This window comes from Pantherophis guttatus, chromosome 2 (assembly GCF_059756535.1).
Source record: "Pantherophis guttatus breed Tessera chromosome 2, ASM5975653v1, whole genome shotgun sequence".
NCBI classification, from domain to species: domain Eukaryota; kingdom Metazoa; phylum Chordata; class Lepidosauria; order Squamata; family Colubridae; genus Pantherophis; species Pantherophis guttatus.
This window is the reverse complement of record NC_142064.1, coordinates 187,875,404-187,898,146: the sequence shown is the minus strand read 5'-3', so window position 1 is coordinate 187,898,146 and position 22,743 is coordinate 187,875,404. Positions and strand designations below refer to the sequence as shown.

Here is a 22,743-nt window from a genome sequence, read left to right as displayed (position 1 = left end):
TCCTACAATCAAGATTAGAGTGAATTACATTGAGTTTGAAACTATTGATAGCCCTTGTGTTATTACGGTTGAAATTAAAGTACTCATTTACAGGTAGGACTTTTTTTTGGTAAATAATCTTATGAACTAAGCATAGATCGGAACATAGACAGCGTAGTTTGAGACCTAAAATTTCAAGCCTGGTGGTATAGGGAACTTTATTTCGAGCAGAAGATTTGAGTACTCTTCTAGTAAAATATCTCTGGACCCTCTCTAATGTATTGATGTCTGCATTAGAGACATAATTTCTTAAATAAATGAATTAAATAATCAGGGACCTGAATAGTTGTTCATAAAAATGTGGAGCGTATAAGTTCTGGTGGTGCAGTATTGGAAAAGTGACCCATCTGGCCTGGAGAAGTTGTATTATGGGCCTGTCTTAAAATAATTTGAGAGCTGTATGTATGTAATGGCTACCTCTTGTCTTAAAGCCAAAGTTCACTGGATGGAGGCAAAATGTTCATCAAAGGATGAACTGGGGTCCAGTGGTGGGTTGCTACCAGTTCTCCCTGGTTCTTGCGAACCGGTAGTGGAAATTTTGAGTAGTTTGGAGAACCGGTAAATACCACCTCTGCCTGGCCCCACCCCCAATCTATTTGCTGCCTCCCGAGTCCCAGCTGATCGTCTGGAAGGAAAAAAACTGTTTAAACTCTTGCCATAGCACTTCAAAGGGCTGCCCTACAGCTGATCAGCAGTAAAAGGCAGTGTGGTGGTAGGCCAGTGCAAACAAATGGGTAGACTGGTGTGCTCCAAAAACAAATAGGTAGACCGGGAGGCTCCAAAAGCAAATGGGTAGACCAGTACGACTCTGCAAGCAGTTAAAAGCTTGGTAGACCAGTACCTCTGCTAAATCCTAAGGAATTGTCACATGACCATCAAACCATGCCCACAAAATAAGCCACACCCACAGAACCGATAAGAAAAAAAAATTAGAACCCACTCCTGCTGGGGTCCATTTGTACAAAAGAAAACAGAAGCATTCAAATGATGAAAGGAAGATTCAAAGACTTCCAAAAAGAGGCCTGATGCTATTCAGAAGTCCAGTGATTGATGATTCCAAAGAGAAGAGAAGAGAAGACCTGAGAACCATAAAATTAGGTAAGGGCAAAACTGAAAACAATGAAGAACCTTGTTAGTCAAGTCTTAGTTTTACTTATAGGTAAGCAGTGAAAAAAAGTATTAAGAAAAGTAGAATCCTTAAAGTACCAGAACTGCTGATCCTCAATGAATAACAACAATTGAGATTGAAATGTCTATTGTAAATCAGTGCAGTCATAAAACAAATCATCACATGAATGGAGCCAATTTTATGACTATGTTTACTGTGGTCATTGAGCGAATCCCTGGAATTGTTAAAGTGAAACACATGTCATTAAGTGAATCCAGATTCCCTAATTGACTTTGCTTGGCAGGGACTGCTGGGAATGTTGCAAATCACAATCGCAATGACCACAGAACACTGCAGCCAATCATAAATGTGGGCTGGATGTCAAGGGTCTGATTTGCAATCATGTGACTGTATGGATGGTACAACAATTGTGTTAATTGTGAGTCACTTTTTCTGAGGCTATTGTAGCTTTGAACAATCATTAAATGAATGGTTGTGAGTCAAGGACCACCTGTACAGTATATAGCACTAACAGGTTAATGCCTATTTTAATTTCTCTTTTAAATGAACTGGTTGCTTAACCATTTGATTTATACCCAGTGCCTGCTTCGTTGCCATCCAGAAAATATTTGAATCTATGACATGAATAAATAATTTAACATTCAGGTTATCAATATATGTACACCTGCAAATCAGTCACATTTTTTTTTTTGTTCTGGACAGAATTTGTGAGAATTTAAACATATTAAGAAATTAGCATTATGTGCTGTACTAACTCATGATTACCCAAAATATTGGAGAAAAGCTACAAATCATAATGAACATAAAATTTTGATGCACATAATTAATAATTTTATCATGTGCTACCTATGGATATCCATTAAATTACTGATATTTACTTTGAAATTTGATAAAACAGACGATTTCTCTTTTCTAGCTAAACATTTTATTTTTTAAAAAAGAATAGATCTAAGAGTACTATAATAATTAACTTTTAATATTTCAGTTCCTGGTTAGCCTTATTGGTTTCAGTGAACTACTCTACCATAAATATTTCAAGATAATTTTATTAAAACTACTTTTGCATCTTTTCTCTTGATTCTCCAATTATTACTTGCAATTCCAAAAAAATTGGGAAACATTGCTTGCTCCATGTGAAAGCAAGTCTACTTACTAATACTTCTAATTTAGCAGTCTTGTACTTTTAGTACTATTTTAGTTTATATTTCCCTTAAATTCTTGTCTTTGTTTTCAACATAATGCATAATCTGCAACTCAATTTTCATATAGATGTCCAGAACCTTCAAGTATTAAAGGTCTCCGGAAAAAAAAGATATTCCAAAATTTCCTACAATCACTAATCGTGATCAGATCAAGGCATGAAGATTTATCTCATGATACATTGTTTGTGACACATCAGTCTCTTATTTAGAACACATGTTTATTGCTAATATCTATTACCCTGAATATTATTTTCTTAATTAAAATCCGGAGGTATCATCTCTGAATCCAACAATGTCAGCAGATTTTGTTTTTCTCTCCAAGAAACATCTTGAGTATAAAGAAGCAACCAAACAGATCTCTATCACTTTGGGTGCTGTCAGTTGTCAAACCATTCAGCACTAAACTTTATAGCAACAAAGTAATGGCCTGGAAAAATTAGTTGCTGCATTATATCATCCAACTGTCATCACTTAGTTGTAGTCCGTTAAACAGATGGACATATCAATGCAAACTTTCAGTGTCTCCATGCAAGAAGAAGTCAGGAAAAAAATGTACTGTGGAAACCACAAAGAGCAAGATGGAATTTCTCTAACAAATGAAAATTGCAATACTATTGAAATAATTCAGTCACAAAAGAGCACAGCAGCAACATATGGATTACATTCAGTGGTGAAATCCAATTTTTTTTACTACTGGTTCTGTGGGCGTGGCTTGGTGGACGTGGTGTGGCTTGGTGGGCGTGGCTTGGTGGGCGTGGCAAGGGAAGGATACTGCAAAATCTCCATTCCCTCCCCACTACAGGGGAAGGATACTGCAAAATCCCCATTCCCACCCTACTCCTGGGGGAAGTATATTGCAAAATCTCCATTCCCCCCCCCTCTGGGGCCAGCCAGAGGTGGTATTTGCCGATTCTCCGAACTGCTCAAAATTTCTGCTATCGGTTCTCCAAAACCTGTCAGAACCTGCTGGATTTCACCCCTGATTACATTCATATTAAGACTGCATATTTCTGGGGTGTGCAAAGTTCTTGATAGTTCCAAGGAGCTACTTTTTGAGGACTTGTTTCCATCACCCTTAAAAAGTGGATTTTTCCTCCTCAGAATGCCTGCTTGGCTGTTAAATAATAGTACTAGGAAAAGTGTTCTTGGAAGAAAAAGAAAAGTTCTGTCAAAGATGTAAGACCCAGATATGACATGAGAGATTTGGGAAAAAGAGGAAGAGTTAAAACTGGGTATAAAAACCTTTCATCTCCTCAGAGTATCTTCACAGGCAAATTTCTTATTTCTCATTTCATTTCCTTGTTTTAGGCAGGTGATAGGAAAGTTGCTTAGATAGATTGATTATATGACACTGTCAGCTCTCCCAGGTAAGCCAGAAAGAAAATGAGATGAGACTCTTCTGTATTCTAAGGCTACATCTTGTGGATCTGAAAGTACAAACTTTCCACTGCAACTTTTCACTGCTTGATCTATTAGGGTGGGTCCTTCCTAAGTTTCTTTCTCTAACTGTTAAACCTCAGGGGACTCCTGCCTCTTTTTTCTGATTGTTTCCTAGGCAGCATTTCTTCTCCTCATTCCCCAGAATCATCCACACATTCTGTTACATCCATTAAATTGTTTTCAACTTCTAGCAACTACATAAATAGATTTTTTTCTATTTGATGATCAATTACTGATTTTAAAACAGTGCACTCATTGCCTTTGAACTGAATCCATTTACCTTGCTGCTGATCATCATCTTCTTTTCTTTCCTCCACTTTTCCTGCATTAGAGTCTTTTTCAGAAAGCTGGGTCTTTGCATTATTTGGCCAAAGTATGATAATTTGAGCTTGGTCATTTGTGCCATGAGTGAGAGTTCTGGGTTGATTTGTTCAATGAGCCATCAATTTGTTTTCTTGGATGTCCATAGTATTCTTTGAAGCCTTCTCCAACACCGATGTTCAAAAGCATCAATGTTTTTCATATTCTGCTTCTTCAATGTCCAACTTTTCTTGCACAATTCTGATCTTTTGCCTAGATAAATGTGCGTATTTAGGAACAGTCATGTTACAAAATACATACTGCAGGCATCCACTGTTTCATTCCATTTCAACCTGGGTTTCTTTCATTAACCACTCCAGATTTTTCAGTCACAAAACTTTTCCGCTAGGGGAATAATTCACTAATCTTTCTATTCTTATCTTCTTTTGGTCAACAAATTTTTCGCTGTCTATTAATGTACCTGTTTTATCTGCTATAATGGTTCTCTCTTTTTTGCCTCCAATTGTTGTCATCCATTCTGAGTAATATGTTTAATGGAAAAGTAAAATATATCCTTCATAAATAAAATCATGACTTGAACTAGTTTTGCACTGCATTCTTTCACATTTAAGCTTCCTTGCTTGATAGGGAACTTTTTCAAAGGCAGAAGAAGAATTTTAAATTAGGAAACTATGGCTTCAGTTCCTCCATTGTTTTATTGCCCTGTTAGAAATGCTGCCAAAGAAATAAAACAAGAAACAAATTCAGTCTGAGAATAGCAGATTCTCCTAGATGAACGAAAAATACATTCCCTCCCCCCAAGAACTAGGTTTCATTCAAAATGACAACCCTTTTATAGCTCTCTCACCCATGCTTGTAGTTGTTTTTAATGAAGAGTTACCATAAAATTGACACATTTCTTTTCTGCTGAATTTCAACCTTTGTGGCTTTGCTTCTTTTCCAACTTCTGTATTACATACACTTCTCAGGAGACAAAACCTACTTGAGGGAAACAAGGAAAATAATCTCAGATTTGTGGATTTTTTGAAAACACGGATTTTTTTTTTTTTTAGAAACCAAGAGTGAAGTACTGTTCTAGGTAATCTGTGCCTGTCTCCTGCAGTCTTCACACTTGAACTGACCTTTTCTTCATTTGAAATAATTGCAGACTATGTTCAACAATGCATGTTGGTGAAAACAATTTCACATCATGGTGAGACTATAATGAAGGGAAAACTCTGCCAGCCAATGGCCTGCTTGTGTTTCAAAAGGCATAGCAGTAGGGTTTTTCTCATATCGACAGGCTGTGAATAAACAAAATATGTCATGATCAACTCTGAAGAAAACAAGCTCGAGATCAAAATAAACATTAGAGGTGCCATCGGGCAGTACATAAGTCTTTAGCTCATGGTTCCCACCCCCTTTTTTTGTTGTTGTTTCTCTTCTTCTTTTCTTCTTTTTTTAAATGTAGGACCAAAATAAGAAATTAACTGAAAGAAAAATGATCACACTAGGATTTGCTTGCATATACCCAAAGCTTTCAAACTGCCCTCCTGTTTCTTCCTGCAGTCAACAAAAACCATGATGTTCAAATTAAACTGTGGCTTTAGCATTTGCTAAGGTGGAGGAGAACAAGGGAGTCTGAGCAAAAATCAACATATACAGTTAAAAGTGAATAAATCAATAATTTAATAATTTACTATTTTGATTCTGGGCATTTTCTGTTTTGACCAGTTTCCTAATTGATCCATTTTCCAGTTAAGGGTTTCCAAGACATAACATTTTCAATCATAAATGTCTGTGTACACAGGTTCTAAAATATATAAAACACAAATTTTAATATCAAGAAACTGAAAGACCTGGAAGAGAAATGTACACTGTGGCAAACCACCCATTCATATTAGAGCTTTCATACCAGTTTCTGTCATAAAAGTTCATTTTTAAGCCATAACTATTTTGCTATGGATTGAGGGGGACAACAAGTTTACCAAAGAAGCCACAATTATATTTATGCATGGGTGTGAATCCAGCTACAGAGAAAGTCCCTCTACCAAAAGGCAGTTTTCCCGTTATGGTTATGCTGAATCATCTCTTTCTCTGTAGCTGGATTCACACCCATGCATACATATAATTATGGTTTCCCATCCCAGGCTAGGAGTTACCATAAATGCTGTCCCTACACAAGACATCATCAACAGCCCAAAGTAGCTGCCTTCAAGGGCACCGAAGAAACTATTCTGAATCTTCCTCATCTTCTGCTGCTCATCTTTAGGGATGTATGTTGATTCCTATTTCTTCCTTGACTTGCATTGAGCTTTGTTTTGGGAATTCAAATCAAGGGAAGTAAAGGAGTTATTTATTTATTTAGTGTATGGCAAAAAAGTTAAAAAGCACATCACAATGACATTCTCAATGAGCAAATATGAAATTATTTATTTACAAAGCCAAATACAAATTAACTATATAGACTGTCTATATAGTCAATATATGGTGGAGTTGCATACAGAAAGTTTCTGGGGTTTCCCTTATGTGCACTCAGAGGCCACTGTCCCACAATATGTCACACTATCTGCTTTGGAGCACCACAGGTACATTTCAGAGTGTCAGTTTTGGAAGACAGTTCCTAATTGCCACATATTTTAGCCTGGGAAATTGGGAGAGGGGTTTTGTTGGCGCAGTAGAAAATTAGTCATAACTTTCCGTATTCAAGGACACTTTTGTCTGCATCTGCTGGGGACTGCCTGGAGATTGTATCCAATTGAATGTGAAGAGTTTATTGGGTTATGTGATGAACTTGTGGGTGTGGGACAGGGCTGTGAACTGTTAGCTGGATGGAGAATTTATTTCCCCATTTATGGAGGAGACTAGCACATCTACTATGTTGAGTTTGAATCCTACTGAGATTGACCAGGTCTTACTGGGTAAGGAAGGAATCCTACCCTCGGGCGTCCTTGGGGCAATGACATAGAGTTGGCTAATTCTTCCACAAATGCAACCAGACCATCCTTTTGATCTCCTGGCTTAAAACACATCCCTATGAGTAAAGGAGTGCCAAAAATTAAACAGTTTTTCTTTCAGATTCTACATGGCTTTGTGTGGTGACTTTTCTGCACTGGCTCACTGCCTTCCAGTAGGTCACCTTGTCTACCTTATCTCCTCCAATGTAGCTGTTGTCACGCTGGCTATTGTCACAACTCCAGCCACCAGTGAATGAAGCCAGACTTCGCTGGCAATGGCGCCATGCTAGGAAATGAGCAACTTCTAAGTCGTGCCTTTTTGAGAACAATGTCCACCATTAATGAACTATTGCTTCTTGCTAAACAGTACAGCTGCAAAAAAAGCGTTCTGCCATCACTCCCTCTCCTCTTCTTAAATCTCTATTAAGAGAACAAGAAAACAAACAGGATTTCTTATGGTGAGTTTTTTTAAATGATTTCTTCCCCTCCCAACAGTTTATCAGCTATCTGGAACAGTTTACAGATACTGCAGGCTAAATGAAAAGGAAAACATGGAGGTTTTTCTGCTTGTAAATGGTAAATTATCTCCTTCTGGTGACTTTTGACCAAGTTCAGAGACCCTAGAAGAAAGTATGTTTTGTCCTTTAAACTTGCTCTGTCCCTTTTCACCTTTTGCTTCAAATGGTTCTGGCCTAGGTGCCTTGAAACAGATTGCCAGTGATTCAGCTTATTACTCAATTTTGCTGAAGGATAACAGTGCCAGAAAGAGGTTAAACAGAAAAAGGCCCATTCTGTTATGAAGCCTTAAAAGCAATATCTAGAAGTTTGTGGGAATTCTATAGAAAGTACAGTGCAACTCTTTCACTAAGTACATGCTGTACACTATTGTTTTACACATTTCGGTTTAGCCAAATGCATATTTGAACTTGATAGAAATATATATTTGAGGTGGCTGAAGCAGTAAAGGTATCTTTGATACAAAATTCAGTGCCCTTATTTTGTTTTGCACATGCACGCACACGTACACATACACAAAGAAATTCTTTTTTTCCTCTCTGTAAAATGTTTGTGTACGTACATGAGCACACTTATTCTAAGGAGTATTTAGAATACATATTTAGGAATAAATCCCATTAAAGATAGGGAAAAACGAATAGAAGCTGTGCATCAGTACCTAATAAAATAGAAAAAGTAGTTTCTAGAAGAAAGAAAAAAGAAATCTTGTGTAGCCCAAGGCAAGGAAAGAATGAGAAAATGAAAGCACCACCAGAAAAAGCATTGATATTAAGTTTTAAGGATGATAGTCAATCATTAATTAGTTTTAGGAAAGGCTTATCTGTTCAAGAGCCTCCAAAGCAATGAGCTCTTTCAGGGAAGGAACAGATTACTATCTGTGACCAGTGGCCTTGCAATCATATACCAAATATTCTGTAGTAAAAATAAGACTAAATGCAGAAGGAATAGAAAAAATTAGGGGAGAGACGCATAAAGGCACTGAGAATATAACTTGCACCCAAGTGAAGCAGATAATTTCCTTTCAGTCCAACCTGTAGTGGACAGGAAAGTTGAGCACTCAACCTCTTTTCCTTTCAATGTTCTGGAAAGCTTAATTATTGTTTAATAATTAAACAACTTGTTTAATTTTTTTTTATCATGTTGAATACAAAACAAATTGTTGGGGTTCTGTGTGTGTGTGTGTGTGTGTGTGTGTGTGTGTTGTTGTATTTGAGTGGGTGATAATTATTCTTATGATAAAGTTCTCCACCATTGATCTTAAAGACTAGAACCATTAAAATTAAACTGCAATCTACCGTGTGAAGATGTAAGAGAAAAGTTTCAGATAATTGGAGTCATGGTGGTTAGAATAAACATACTAACACCATCTAAAAAATTGTCCATTCCTCAACATTACTAGGTTTTCATTGATAGAGGCAGTCTCTCAAAGCAAAGTACATCAAGGCAAGCCCATAATAATATCCCTCTGGTGCCATCAGTTGTCTGAATAGATCTCATATGTCTGTGGAAAAAGCAACATGGGGCTTTGCCTTTTTTAAAAAAAAAAAAAATCTCAGAATTTCTTGTGTTACAGAAAGCAACAGCAAAGGAACTTTTCTTCTCTGCAAACATTTATTCATCTAGATAGGATCACCACAGGATAGATACATTGTTTTTGAAAGCAAATTATTTCTGTCATTATCGTGTTCTTAAACAAAATAGCTGCACACCCAGATACAGAACACAGCTGCTGATCCCAGCAACAGGACTCTGAAAATGTCAGTGCTATAAACAAGCACTGAAGGTTGGTAGGAATCATCTTCAACTTGGATAATATGTTAAAGGAAAAAAAGGAAGAAGAAATTGAAAAAAAAAAAAAGAGAAGAAGGCTGGTGAACCCACTGTAGCAAAGTGGCAATCTGGATTAGCAATAGCAATAGCACTTGGATTTATATGGGTGCAGCGGAGGGGAGGAAGTTGGTAATGTGACTGGTAAACCAGGGGGCAAAAGAAAGGGCAGTTTAATTGGAACTATGAGTGGGAGGGGCAGGTATGGCGGGTGCAGGGGGCCACATCAGGTTCCAGGGGTATGCATGCGCTGTCTGCGAGCGATTGCGCACTCCGGCTCTCAATGCGCGACTCAAGTCCTGGGTTGCACAGGATCTCAGGCCCTGGGTCCTCAGCTGATGTTATGTAATGCCAGGTCAGTAGTTAATAAAGCCCCTCTCATTTGTGATCTTATTATGGAGGGGGAATTACGGAGAACTGGTTGGGCCAAGAGGGGGGGGTTCCCCTCGTTGAAATGTGTCCACCAGGTTTCCAAGCATTTCATCAGCCGAGGGCTCAGGGAAGGGGCGGGGGAGTGGCGGCGATTATCAGGGAAAGTCTTTGTCCGAGGGAGGCCACTGTTCCTCAGATAGCCAGATGTGAGTCCCTTTTTGTGAAGTGGGGTCGTGGGGTACAGATGGGTTTGCTAACCACGTACCTGGCTCCCTGCCATGTGGTGGCAACCCTGCCCAAGCTACTCGATGTTATCACCGGGGTGGCAGTGGATACCCCCAGACATATTGTTATGGGGGATTTCAACTTGCCTTCCGTCGGTGAGGTGTCAGAGGTGGCTCAGGAATTCATGGCTTCCATGATGGCCATGGACCTGACCCAATTAGTTCAAGGCCCCACTCACACCGGGGGACACACTCTGGACTTGATTTTCATCTCTGGTCAGTGGTTGAATGATCTTGGCAGAGGGGATTTAGTCATCAAAGTCTTGTCATGGACAGATAATTCTCTCCTTCACTTAGACTTTCAAGCCGCTTCCCCCTGCTGCAGGGAGACGGAACCGACCAGATGGTTCCGTCCCAGGTGCCTGATGGCCCTGAAAGGTTCCTGACGGAGCTTGGGCCGTTTCCTAAGACCCTGGCACATGACTCGACTGAAGACCTGGTGGTTGCCTGGGAGAGTGCGGCCGCCGGAGCTTTGGACCGCGTCGTGCCTTTGCGGCCTCTGACCCAATGCCAATCTCAATTGGCTCCTTGGTTCTCCGAGGAGTTGAGAGAGATGAAGTGTCGGAAAAGACACCTAGAGAGCATTTGGAGGACTAGTCAATCTGATTCTGACCAGACACTGGTGAGGTCTTATATCAAGACCTACCTAGTGGTGATAAAAGCGGCGAAATCTAACCATTTTTCCGCTGTTATCGCATCTGCAGAGAACCACTCAGCCACTCTATTTAGGGTGACCCACTCCCTTCTTCGGGGGGGGGGGAGTGCAGGAAGATCCCTTGCAGGGTCGAGCTGAGGATTTTGTGCAATTCCTGCATGATAAAGTCGCTCGGATTCGGGAAGGCTTGGACTCTGAGTGGGTGAGTCCAGGGGGGGAAACGGGGGTAGGTCTTGAGAATATTACCTGGGAAGAGTTTGACCCTGTGGCTCCCGAGGACGTGGACAGGATTCTGGCTAGGCTTAGTGCTGCCACATGTTTATTGGACACGTGTCCCTCCTGGTTGGTACTGGCCTCCCGGGAAGTTACATGAGGCTGGCTCCAGGGGATTATAAATGCTTCTTTGAGTGAGGGTGCCTTTCCTGCCGCCTTGAAAGAGGCGGTGGTGAGGCCCCTCCTCAAGAAGCCCTCCCTGGACTCGGCTGTACTAGCAAACTACCGTCCGGTCTCCAACCTTCATTTTGTGGCGAAGGTTGTTGAGAGTGTGGTGGCACAACAGCTTCCCCAGCACCTGGATGAAGCTGTCTATCTAGACCCGTACCAGTTGGGCTTTGGGCAGGGGTACAGCACAGAAACGGCATTGGTCGCATTGGTGGATGATCTCTGGAGGGCTCAGGACAGGGGTTGCTCCTCTGTCCTAGTCCTATTAGATCTCTCAGCGGCTTTTGATACCATCGACCATGGTATCATGCTGCAGTGGTTAAGGGGGTTAGGAATAGGAGGAACTGTGCTACGGTGGTTCTCCTCCTTCCTCTCCGACTGCTCTCAGTTTGTGTTGGCACGGGGGCAAAGGTCAACCTTGAGGCGCCTCGCTTGGGGAGTGCCGCAAGGGTCGGTCCTCTCACCCCTTCTGTTCAACATTTATGTGAAGCCACTGGGTGCGATCATCCGTGGTTTTGGATTGAGAGTCCATTAGTACGCTGATGATACCCAGCTGTACATATCCACCCCAGACCACCCCAATGATGCCCTTGATGTGACGTCCTTCTGCCTGGAGGCCGTGCGGGTCTGGATGGGGAGAAACAGGCTCAGGCTCAACCCTTCCAAGACCGAGTGGTTGTGGCTCCCGGCATCCCGGTATAGTCAGCTGGTGGCATCGCTGACTATTGGGGGTGAATCTTTGCCCCCCACAGAGAGGGCTCACAATCTGGGTGTCCTCCTGGATGCACAGCTGTCTTTAGAAGAGCATATGACGGCCGTGGCCAGGGGGGCTTTTTATCAGGTTTGCCTGGTACGCCAGTTGCGGCCCTTTCTGGATTGGGACGCCCTGCGCATAGTCACTCATGCCCTTGTCACGTCCCGTCTGGACTACTGCAACGCTCTCTACATGGGGCTTCCTTTGAAGAGCACTCGGAGGCTCCAACTGGTCCAGAATGCGGCCGCGCGGGTGGTTATGGGCGTGACTCGTTGCGCCCATGTGACACCTCTCCTGCGTGAGCTGCACTGGCTCCCAGTGGTCTTCCGGGTGCGATTCAAGGTGTTGGTTACCACCTTTAAAGCACTCCATGGCTTAGGACCCGGGTACTTGCAAGACCGATTTCTGCCACCAATAGCCTCCCACCGGCCAGTCCGCTCACACAGAGGGATTCCTCAGGGTGCCGTCGGCCAAGCAATGTTGGCTGGTGACACCCAGGGGGAGAGCCTTCTCTGTGGGAACTCCTGCCCTTTGGAATGAACTGCCCCTGGAAGTACACAAGATCTCCGACCTCCGTGTGTTTCGCTGTGCCCTTAAGACCCTGCTGTTTCGCCAGGCAGGGCTAACTATGTAATTATTTTAAATTGGGAGTTTTAAATTGTGGGGTTTTAATCCGGGCCGAAATTGTGTAATATTTTTAATATTTTTAAATTTTGATATTTGTATATTTTTTGTTTTAAAATGGCTGTACACTGCCCCGAGTCCTTCAGGAGAGGGGCGGTATAGAAATAAAATTATTATTATTATTATTATTATTATTATTATTATTATTATTATTATTATTATTATTATTATTATATACCACTTCATAGTGCTTTACAGCACTATTAACTTTACTTTAAAGTGTTCTGAGCACTTTACAGAGTCAGCATACTGCTCCCAACATATTGGGTCCTCATTTTATCAACCTTGGAAGGATGGAAGGCTGAGTCAACTTTGAGTCAGTCAGGAAGCAACCCAGAACTAAGGAGAAACTTCCTAACAGTGAGAACAATTAACCAGTGGAACGGCTTGCCTTCAGAAGTTGTGGGTGCTTCATCACTGAAGGCTTTTAAAAAGAGACCAGAGAGTCACTTGTTTGGAATGGTATAGGATCTCCTGATTGAGCAGAAGGTTGGATAGAAGCTCTCCAAGGTCTCCTCCAACTTTATTATTCTGTGTTCTGTAAGATCAAACTCCTGGCAATGGGTAGAGTTTAGCCTGCAAAACTGCATTCTAACCACTGCACCTCCTATTAGGATACAAATGTAGGAAATACAATTTATATACATATAATTCATTACAGGGGTGAAATGCTCCCAGTTCGGCGATCCGGTAATGATAGCAGCGGGTGGTTCATTATCGTGTTCTTAAACAAAATAGCTGCACCCCAGATACAGAACACAGCTGCTGATCCCAGGGACAGGACTCTGAAAATGTCAGAGAACAATTAGCAAAAATCCCTGCCCCCCCACCCCATGCCCAGCTGAGCCGCATGATCATCAGAGGCCTTTTTTTTTACTTTTAAAAGCATTTTTTCTTCGGCCAAAAAAATGCTTTTAAAAGAAAAAAAAAGCCTCTGATGATCGCGCGGCTCAGCTGGGATCATCAGAGGCTTTTAAAAGCATTTTTTCTACAACTTCTTCAGCTGAAGAGGTTATAGAAAAAAATGCTTTTACAAGCCTCTGATGATCCCAGCTGAGTTGCCTGATCGTCAGAACCTTTGCTGGAAAAAATGCTTTTAAAAGGCTCTGAGGATCTCAGCTGAGTTGCCTAATCGTCGGAGCCTTTTAAAAGCATTTTTTATACAACCTCTTCAGAGGTTGTAAAAAAAATGCTTTTAAAAGTAAAAAAAAAAAAGTTGGCCATGCCCACCCAGTCACATTATCCCCCTGCCCAAGCCAGGCACACAGAACTGGTAGTAACAAATTTTACATTTCACCACTGATTCATATATAACATTTTTTTCATGACTAAGGAGATTTTGCAGTTACATGCAGAGTAGCATGGTTTTATTTCTCTAAGAGATAAGTCAAGTTATGCATTTATACTGGGTCCCCCAATGGGTGCTTGAGTACTGTTTACAGAAAAAGATTGAATATTCACTGAAAACACAGCTTTTTTCTGGAAGTGTAGGTAACTGATGTATTAAGGCTGACAGAACATTTTTTCTCTGTCTGATAAATCTTCATGGTTGATAGTGCTGGGTAATTGGCTGAATCGGTCAAATAGATATGTATTGCTTTCAGTTGTTTCTCTTTAAAAAACATATATATTTTCTGTTCATACATTCCAAATCTCTTGATTATGTTTCTGGTTACTCCAAATATATTTTGCATGCTATTTCGTATATATAAAATAATAAATCAAACTCTCATCGCGCCACTTCCTTCTAGACTATTCCAGACAGGCATTGATCTTGTCCAATGGATTTCAGAACTTATGGGAGAAAAGGAGATCTTGGAAAACAACTTTTGTCCTTCTTTATTTGCTTGACAGGAACATCCTGTAAGCAGAGTTTGACAAATTTGGGGATTTGACCCGTCTCTATTGTGGTAGTTGATATGAATTGGGTTGTTGTTTTCTTTTAAGGATTACAGGAACACACAATTAAAAGCTGCCAAGAAAAAGACAAATCTCCTGCCTTGTCACCTCCCAGCACTCCAGAATAAAAGGTTTTGTTAGGATTGACATTTTATTTATTCTACTCCCTGCCATGTGTGTTCCTGCTGATGGTTCACAAGAAGATGCTTACTTACAATTGAATCGAAGGCATATCTCATTTCAAATTGTTTGGATGGCTTTTGGGATCAAAATTCGGAGATGCTTGAGAAAGGGTGTGGATCATAAGGTTGAGCCTTACAGCTAATGGAAATTATTTGAAATAATAGCAATAGCACTTAGACACATACCGCTTCATAGTGCTTTACAGCCCTCTCTAAGTGGTTTACAGAGTCAGCACATTGCCCCCAACAATCTGGGTCCTCATTTTACCCACCTCAGAAGGATGGAAGGTTGAGTCAATATATTCTTAAGAATTCCTATGACAATAGCCCTAATCTGATATAAATAGTTAGTAAATGAGAACCTCAGAATTATGGAAAGAATTGTGGCAGACATAAAATGTTCACGAGGTTACTATGAATGAGCACATAATTCATTTTGAGAGCTCACCTAGGACTTCAGAAATGGATTGCTTCACTTTAGACTGAACCTCACATTGATGTGGTTCCTGAACTGTTCAAGCAGAACTTCATTCATTCCATTGCCTAACTTGGAAGAAACACAAATGGTGTCATTTACTTTGGAGTGTTTTTTTGGCTGAAGAGGGCAAAATTATCAGTCAAACCAAACCTTTCCAGGCTTTACAAATCCCATCAAAACTGATGAATAGACTTACAAATTACTTTTGAAAAAAAAATCTTTGATTTGAACAATTGCTTCTAGTTTTGTTTCCTTGGGACCAGAATACAATGAAATCCATGATGACAATGTGGTAAATAACTAATACAAATTTTAGACAAATAAATTATACATAAAAGAGGGAATGATTTATAAGGGATAATAATAGCTTTTCCAAGAGTACAACTAATTGTCTGGGGGTCAGCAACACAATCAGACCATTTTTTAAAAGCAATTATTAGATATACTTATCCATGTCACATACAGAAAGGAAGAGCAAAGTTAGAATTCTCCAGGAAAGTTATATGATGTGAAACTCAGTATGAAGTGCTAGGTATACCAGGCTAGATACAGATTTTTCTTTTATGAATGCTACTTATTGAAGTATTCAAAAACATTTAATAATCACCCTGAGAAAAGGAGGACTGCGCCACTGCGGCTCTTCCTTATGTTATATGAGATCTATGTAGAGCAAGTAAAAATAAGAGGAATACAGTTCTGATTTTGAGTAGTTCTGCTCACTTGATCACTAGGTATATCCTGAAGAATGCTTGTCACTAAAAACCAATACCTTCACCCAGTGGTGGATTTCAATTTTTGTTTCTACTGGTTCTGTGGATGTGGCTTGGTGAGCGGGGCAGGGGAAGGGTACTGTAAAATCTCCATTTCCTCCCGATCAGCTGGGAGGCAGGGAATAGATGGGGGTGGGGCCAGTCAGAATTTTTACTACCGAACTACTCAAAATTTCCGCTACCAGTTCTCCAGAACTGGTCAGAACCTGCTGAAACGCACCTATGCCAATGAGGCACCATTGTTCAGCCTCATTTTCTCTTTCTTCATCTGAAAAAGCAGCACCCCAAATCTCCAAAGATACAAATTAAGGCTGTATTGAGATTTTCTTCCTCTGCTGTATCTTTGCCTTCTGAGTCTGTCTCATTCCAGCACACATTTCTACAAGATAGACACAAAATTATTAGACCTGTTTGTCAACGTTCCAACTGACAAACCCAACCAAAGCAAGTACGTTCGAGTCCTTCCAATGTCTGAATGCAAAACTTTATTCAGTGCATCATTTCAAAATCGATGAAGGCAAAACCAGTTCTACCCAATTCCTATGCAAACCCACATAATTACAGTATAAATTTTTCCCTCCCCCTATTAGTGCAAGTCACATTGTCCAATTGAAAGTCATTGTATTGTTATGAGAAAAAGTCTCAGGTCTTGGCCAACACCTACCAAAGTATCCTTGGCTCTCACAGCTCTGCCTCTTGAAGTCTGGAGACTGCATTCCATCTCACCCTTCGGTCCTCTTCTTTGGCAAGTTGAAAAGCAATAATGGTTGCAACAACATAAGCGTGTTTTGAGCTTGATACTGTTTGCTCAATAGAGGATTCTTATGTTACTTATGTTATATTCTTAAAAGTCATGAGAGATCAACACATCTGCCCATCTTATAATGCAGGAGATTACTATGAGATGAAATGGCACTTTAGCTTCCTCATAACAGACACTCCATAGAAGCAAAAATTGGACTTTGAAAAAGCAGGATAGAAAAATGATTGAGGCTTTTGCACTTTGGTGTTGGAGAAGACTTCTGAGAATACAGCCAAGAATGCAAACTGATGGATCAACAAACAAATCAACCAGAGTTCTCACATGAGGCACAAATGACCTGGTTCAAATTATCCCACTTCAGACACATTATGCAAAGTCTTAACTCTCTGGAGAAGATTCAAATGCTGGGAAAGGTGGATTGAAGAAAAGGAAAGGATAGCCAACAGCAAGGTGGAGGGACTCATAGTGGTGATGAATGCACCATTCAAAGACCTGAGAGACCAGGTTAGACACAAATAGCCATTAGAAAAAAATCTAGGTCATAACTAAAAGTTGAAAACTTAATCTACCTAATCTCTCCATCAACCAATAGTAGAATTTCATGGGTATATAAAAAAATAATAATTTAAAAACAGTTCTGGCATCTATCTTAGTGATATAAAAATATTTTCAATGATCACATTTAGATAATACTGGAAAACACTAAAGAATCAGCCAGGGAAAAAAATCACAAAAATAAAAAAAAATGAACTCTAGTTTTTAATGCATGAGTCAGCATTGAGTGTGAAAGTCTAATGTATGAATTTGATACGAAGCTGGTTTGCCTCTAATAACAAAGAAACTGGAGGCTGCATCCCCCTTTCTTCCTGTCTTTTGAATGTGACCAGGATTAGTTCAGCTCCTCTATTTGCTGAATTCTGAGACCTAAGTTAACCCTCCTTGCCTCTGGACAGGCCCATTGCAGTCTAAATAAAAAAAAAATAGATTTCACTTAACTGCTCACAAATACAACCCAAAGGCAGCCCTATGTAAGGGAATTGTAACATAAAGACATTCCAAAATCCAATCCTCATTTAGGAATTCTCCATTCCATATCCTAAACAGTAACTCTTCTGCCACTCCTGAAAGGCTGTTTTGCCTAACAATAGAAATAACTCAGGTACACTGACAAGGGTCTATCTATCTTTCCCCAACTTTGCCAACGAATCCCTAGGATTTCCTACCATGTAATCTTCAATTTCTGTAATCCTCAAAGCAAATATCTTTGCTTTTCCATTGTTCAGGATTTATCTTTTCTGTCAAGTAGGAACACAGCAACTCTTGTTGTTTTGTTGTTGTTGTTGTCTTTTTCAGTGTTATGTTCTGTATTTCTGAACTTCCCATGACACATTTATTATTATTATTATTATTTAAAAAATATTGATATTATTAGGAAGAATGTTGCAGAATATTGACAAAGCTAGGATTATTAAAATTTTTGCCTTCCGTGTTCTGACTATTCAAATGCTAATTTACTACTCAATTAACTAAGAACAATTATGTGGATCTGACTCATATATTCTTAGCAGAATAGACTACTGTATTTACTGTGCTGAAATTGTTCTTCCATTTCCCCATATTTTATTTCTCTTAAAACAAGAATATTTTTTGCGGGTTCATTTCTTCTTTTCTCTCAGTATAGTTTTAAATTTCTTTCACATTTTCCTGTTTCTTTAACTTTATTTTGTTGTTATGTTATGTTATGTTATGTTACGTTACGTTATGTTTATTATATTATATTATATTATATTATATTATATTATATTATATTATATTATATTATATTATATCTGTTTCATTCTACAGCCTTCCTGTTTGTCTTTTCTTCCTGATCTGAAAAATCTACATCAGAAGAATTCCCTCCTGATATCTTCTCCTGGGTTTCAATTAAAATACAAAAATGCAGGAAATCATTTTCTGCTGGAAATGGCTAGAGAGAGGATTGGTATGAGTCTTCTGCCATCCATTATACAATCAGCAGCCTTTTCACTAAGGTAAAAAAAATCTTCCTCTGAACTCCATCCTGATAATGTCATTGTAAATATTCCCCCTTTAGGAAAACAAAACAAAACAAAGTAACTTGATCAAAACTGAATTAAATGGAATAAGAAAGATTAAGAGCAGAATTTCATTTGGACGTTCTAGAACCTTTTTGTTGAATTTTATATGGGAATCATTGTCTTTAACTTGTTGTGTTACTATATTAATAGAGTTTTTTTTTTAAAAAAACAACAACAACACAATTAAGCCATACTCCATACAGTGTGATTTTCTATCATATAAATTTGAGCTAGCAACCTTGGGTTAAACGTAGCTAAAGTCAGGCAGTCTTAGAATAGAAATAGAATAACAGAGTTGGAAGGGACCTAGTCCAACCCCCTGCCCAGGCAGGAAACCCTACACCACTTCAGACAAATGGTTATCCAACATCTTCTTAAAAATTTCCAGTGTTGGGGCATTAACAACTTCTGCAGGCAAGTTGTTCCACTTATTAATTGTTCTAACTGTCAGGAAATTTCTCCTTAATTCTAAATTGCTTCTCTCCTTTATTAGTTTCCACCCATTGCTTCTTGTTTTACCCTCAGGTGCTTTGATAAATAAATTCTCTTAATAAACTCTTAATAAAGTCTCTTAATAAACATAGCTATATGTCTCTTAATAAACATAGCTATACATTAGTTAGATAAGTAAAACTTATCTATATTAAAGCCATTGCAACATTTCTGGAGCCAACAAAACAATCTCCAGAGAATTTTGTTTAAGAAATTCTAGTTTTGCCCAATTTTCAGGGAGAAGAACATTTCTGATTAATGCCATTCCATCCTCCTTGGAGATTACACCAGATGAAATACTTTGGAGATCCCACAAGGGAGATGTTTAATATAAAAATGGGGTGAAGGTGACAATAGAAGTTATGCTTGCCTTGCTTCTTCTTCCCTTTCCATCACCCTACTTGGTCACAGGAATGAAATGACATGATGCGAATTGGCAAAAGAGGAAATTGCATCACTCATGCCTCATTGTGCTGCTTTGTGCATGAAAGGCTGATTGATAAGGATTCAGATTCTACAGGCTTTACAGTCTCCAAATTCATTTGTGAGAATGTCTCTATTTCCCAAGAGGTCAAAACAATTGGTTACTCCTGGTTACTCAGGCAAGAGAGCAACTGTGACTTAATTGAAATCTGTTGTCACGAAGCAATGGGAAATCCACTATCTATTCCTGTTTTGGAGATGCAACCACCATGTCAGTGGCACAGCAGTGGTCAGTAGGGAATACAGTTTTAACTGGCAACCATTTCTTCTCTTTTGTGTTGCTTGCAGAGGAAGAGCTGTAGGGAAGATTTATATTAGAAATGGAAGAGTAATGATACATCTTCCAGCCAGATGAACAGTCCACTGAATTCACTGCAATTTACTTTTCGGTGAATGTATTTAGGACTCCACAGATAAGTCAATTCCATGAAGTGCAAGGGCCTGATTGTAGCATTCATTACGATCATGTGCTATTAAGTTGGTGTTGATTCTTAGATAGTTTCTCCATGAGATTGTAGCCTTACTATCTCATTAAACTTTCAAAATACCTCTTCTTAATGTCCTTAATTTCTATCTATAATGTCTTTACAAATAATCTGAAAAGAAGATCATAGATGATTTAAACATAATAAAAAAGCAACACAAAACAAAAAGTGTTGAAATATAACCAAAAGACATAAACTTGATTCCGCACATTATTGATGAAATTGCAAGCATCCTTGTATTGTAAAATAATATTCTGATACTGCAATACAACAGATATCATAAAGCACAAATTATGATTATGGAAAAAATAAATGGAACTTGGACTTTGTAAAAAAAAGTAATATTTAGATAACTTAAAGTTAAGGCACAATTAAGTGACATCTTTGCTGTCCCAGATCAAGGATCCAAGAAACATTTTTTTCCATTGTATCCAGTAATATCCACTTTGAATCTGTGTGTAAGAGAGAGAGAGAGAGAGAGAGAGAGGGAGGGAGGGAGGGAGGGAGGGAGGGAGAGAAAGAAAGAGAAACTTGAAGCTTGTTTACTGTTTGTTCAGTGACTGAAGTTACAACAGGACCTTGTTCCCATCATAGTGTATCCATATTACATTATCATGATTTTGGCACGTGGCAATTGATAATTAGCACACACTTAAACTAATAATAGCTTCCTATGATCATATATTTACCATTTGTCTTATCTTGTTCGCCAATTGCTTTCCATGTCCAATTTTAGATGTTCACTTACATGTCTTAATTCGAGTTAGCTCCAGGAAGGCCTATCTCTTACTCTCCTGTTCTCACATCTTCAGTGAAATACCTTTTTCAGGTCCTGCTATGGAGATGACTAATCATTTTTTTTTCATGATTGGGATTTTTTGAGGATCAAAAAAATTACCACTGTAACTGAGTCAATTTCCTATCTTAAATGCAATTTTAAGTTTTTTATTCATTTTGGAGCATTTTTTGTTTGCCACTGTTTTTAGTTTGTTTGCTTGTTAGATTTCCATCCTATCTTTTGTTTAAAAACTGAAAGTGATATCAACCACATTTCTTCCCCTCCTTTTTCTGCCACAAAAGCCACCTTGTGAAATAGGCTGCATTGACATTGACTGGTTCCAAATTACCCACCTTATTAATATATAAAATACATTTTAATGGAGAGGAGAGGAGGGAAGGCCTTTTTATAATTAATTCAAGCTACATTGAAGGTAATCTTCCCATGCAGTTTTCCAAAATCATCTTGTCGACTAGCCACCGTTCTTTTCTTCCCCTGCTGTTTGGGTGGTTGCTTTTCTGTTCAGGTGGAAATCAAATCAGAACAAACCTAGTTTGTTTTCAGTTGTTGAATGCTGTTGGGCTGCATCAGCTACAAGACCAATTAGCAATTTGAAAGTTGTTGATCGGCTGGTAAATTTGCCTGCTATTACCTCTTTTGCAGTATCTTTATAAGATCTTCAATTTCATCTCCTTGCAATATGTTAAATTGCTTGGCAATGAGTGAGTGTAGACCAGTCAGCTGTTTCAACCAAAAACCTCACTGTTCATCTCTACCTTTCTTTATTTGCCCTTTTCTCTACCTCTTCTGCTGTATTATAAGGTGTTTTTTTTTTCATTTCAGCTTTTTTATTTTATCCATCTTGTTTATCAAAACTGCATTTCTGTTTGTATTTCTTTGGGTTGTCCCATAGCTGCAGCCAGAGCTGCACTGTTTTGTTTTTTTCCTTTGTCTGGATTCACTACAGTTTCTCCATCAATAGGTGAAAATGTTTCTGCTTTGGCTGAAATTGCAGATTCTGCTTCTAGTGAGCTTTGTATCTGCTGATCTTGGCTATAGCTGTTTTTTGCTGCTTGATTATCTCTAGTGCTTCTTACCATCTTAAAGCCCATTTGTCTTTGAAACAGTGAAAGCTGAAGAATGCCTTTAATTCATTCAGGGAACAGTAGCTTGGGGTACCAGAAAGCTTAAAGCAAATCAAAAGTTGTGAATGAAATAAGTGGCAGTAGATTTATGAAATTGACCTTGATCAGAGAGCTGATCATCAGATGGATTTTCCCTCAGCTCTTATTATATTACATATATACATAAACTAGTAGAAAAGTATAGAAATGTTCAAAAGACAACAGTGAATCAAAGAGGTAGGCAATATTCACTCTGATGACTGCCCCCAAAACACTTGAAGGATTGAATTTAGCTGAACATCCAAGTTTAAATTTAAAAGAATAACACTGTAATTACTATTTAAATTCAATCTAAACCAGTTGGGATCAAGGAGAAAATTCAATGCTTCAACTGGCTTGCATCATAAATATGACCACTTCCCTACTTGACTGCACATCCCCATTTCAACCATGAAAGAGATGTAAAAAGGGGCTGTATTGCTTTATGCATCATCTGTTCCTGTGAGGTTATGGAAGCTGTCAAATACATTGATATGTAAATGCAAATATAGGTGATTTAAAGGTGTAATTGAGTGTGAGAAATCCTCAAG

The 22,743-nt window shown here is 39.0% G+C and overlaps 1 long non-coding RNA gene across 1 annotated transcript in view; it reads left to right on the top strand.

Moving 5' to 3' along the window:
• The window catches only part of LOC117656820 (uncharacterized), a 42,581-nt gene extending 23,776 nt beyond the window's left edge, over positions 1–18,805 (top strand). Inside the window, exon 4 of the long non-coding RNA XR_004589018.3 lies at positions 18,538–18,805. This is a non-coding gene — a long non-coding RNA (uncharacterized LOC117656820). The remainder of the gene's footprint in view (positions 1–18,537) is intronic.
• The last annotated feature ends 3,938 nt before the right edge of the window (positions 18,806–22,743 follow it).